The sequence below is a fragment of the Equus caballus genome, chromosome 6, assembly GCF_041296265.1.
Source record: "Equus caballus isolate H_3958 breed thoroughbred chromosome 6, TB-T2T, whole genome shotgun sequence".
Classification (NCBI taxonomy): Eukaryota; Metazoa; Chordata; class Mammalia; order Perissodactyla; family Equidae; genus Equus; species Equus caballus.
This window is the reverse complement of record NC_091689.1, coordinates 69,905,058-69,907,403: the sequence shown is the minus strand read 5'-3', so window position 1 is coordinate 69,907,403 and position 2,346 is coordinate 69,905,058. Positions and strand designations below refer to the sequence as shown.

Below are 2,346 nucleotides of genomic sequence, written 5' to 3'. Positions count from 1 at the left end.
ATGAGCTATCAAGCTGTGGAAAGACAGGGAGGAAACTGAAATGCATATTACTAAGTGAGAGAAGCCAATAGGAAAAGGCTACATACTGTGTGAATCCAAATATAAGACATTCTGGAAAAGTCAAAACTATGGAAACAATAAAAGGATCAACAGTTGAATAGGTGGAGCACAGAGGACTTTTAGGGCAGTGAGACTACTCTGTCTGATACTATAATGATGGATACGTGTTTTTATACATTTTTTCAAACCCATAGAATGTGCAATACCACGAGTGAACCCTAAGGTAGACTATGGACTATGAGTGATGATGTGTTATTGTTGTAGGTCCATCAGTTGTAACAAACAGTACCACTCTGGTAGAGGATGTTGATAATGGGAGAGCCTATGCATGTGTCGGGCAGAGGGTATACGGGAAATCTCTGTACCTTCTGTTCAATTTTGCTGTGAACCTAAAACGACTGTGAAAAATAAAGTCTGTCTTTAAAAACCATTAAAATAGTGCATAATTTAGTCCTCACCAGCAATTATCTATCTTGAACGGACTCGTTTAAGATTGTTCTTAAGAAGTTCTCTCTTTCGCCACCCTCCTCAAAATAAAATCAAAAGACGGGGGAAAATAATCAATCTTGAAATGCTTGAAATTTTTTATTTTCTCCATACCACTCTCTCCAGATCATGTTTATACAAAGGGCCTGGGTATGCAAAACTTTGTGTGAAAATATTCTCTGTAGAGTCTAGTCTAACCACCTTGGAATGTGTGTGATCTTTTACTGCCCACCTCAGTAATTAACCTTCCTGGTTTTCTTTCCAAGACAGCAAGCTTTAGTTCAGTTGAGGAAATACAACAAGTAATTCACCCAGGCTATAATTTCAAACTGTTGAGCTTCTGGCAACTTGCCCCTCCTCATCGTTTCTTTAGATCTTGCTCCTCTCCTCCCTTTCTCCTCTTCACTCCCATGCACGCGCAGCCCCCTGATGCTCTCCATGGAAGCAACACGGCTGCAAATCAGAATGAGGGGAAGGCTTTGAAGTCGCTCAGGCATAATAATTTGCTTTCTATTTATAAAAATTGATCCACTGGTAAAATAAATCAAGTGTCAGGCAAAGTAGTATAATGAAATGTGTTTTGTGCCTCATTCTGAAGAACAAATAAATTTTTCCCTCCACGGGGTTGAGAAATGTTTTAGAGATTCAGAATAAACTTTACCTCTGTCCTCAAATTCTTGATCTGGAACTATTGACTGTCTTGATGAGAAATTCAGACGATCCCCAGCAGCCCAGACTCAGAGAGAGTTCCAGGAAGCTTAAGGTGGCTGCTCAGAAATAGGGACAGCAGTGCCTCCAGATTCCTTTTTAACGTACAGGTCACAAATTAGACCCCTCATGGTCAGCGTGATATTCACAAGTTATAATATTTTAGTCTTCCTTTGCTTCTTCTCTGCCTGTGAAGGGATAGGAATTGAGGTGATAAATATCAGAGTAAATATCTTTTAAAAACCCACACTAACAATAGGGAAAAAAATGCTGTTTTATTATATGTTTATAATTGTATACCCCAGAGCTTCTAATTCCACATTCCTGTTTGTCTTGGAGAAGGGGCCACACTGATCCTCTTGTAGACATTTTCAAAAGAGGTGAATGCAGGAGTCAAGCTCTCTGTAACATGATGTTTGGGTATTAAATGCCATTCCCAAAGTAGTTTATGCTAAATCCCACAATCCCAGGTCTATCAGTGATGAAGACTCTCTTCTTGACCTAACTCTAGAAGCATGGCTCCCAGTAGCTTAAAGCTGTGTCCCTGGGATGTCATCCAACACCTCTTAAAATGCTGCCTGAGAAAGTTTGCAATTGCAAATCATTTTTGGGCTCCTTTGAGATGTAAATCTTCTACCACTCAAACTGTCTCCTCAAGGACCTGGGAGCCGTCTCTTTGAAATGCAAACGTTCAAGGAGATAACTCACTCTGGTTCCCAGCCCCTGTGGGAGAGGACAGCTTGCTCCAATTTGTACAACCACTCCCTGTCATAAAAATACTGTTTGTTGCTTCTCTGGATATGCCCAATTAGCCAAATGGCCTAGTGACCAAACACCCCCTTCTAGCTCTTCAGTGTCCCTCCTTTTGCACACCTCAGTGTTTACAAAGTCTCTTGCCTCTTATTTCAGCAGAGTTGAGCTCAGGTCACACTGGGTTCTCTCCCCTATTGCGACAGTTACTATTAAACAAAATCTGTCGTTATTGCCATTAACTGGTGTCCAGCTTGGTTTCTCTTTGACATCAGTCAAGTTTCGCTGAGGAAACAGTAACCACTCTAGGCATTTCAAACAGAAAGAATTTAAATACAGGTA

The 2,346-nt window shown here is 40.7% G+C and overlaps 1 long non-coding RNA gene across 1 annotated transcript; it reads right to left on the bottom strand.

Annotated features, from left to right (window-relative positions):
* Window positions 1–639: 639 nt before the first annotated feature.
* On the bottom strand, window positions 640–1,936 carry LOC138924908 (uncharacterized). The gene is made up of 3 exons (XR_011440254.1): window positions 1,555–1,936; window positions 1,208–1,442; window positions 640–999 (listed from the first exon to the last, which is right to left on the bottom strand). It is a non-coding gene; the product is annotated as an uncharacterized lncRNA (long non-coding RNA).
* Between the last annotated feature and the right edge of the window lie 410 nt (window positions 1,937–2,346).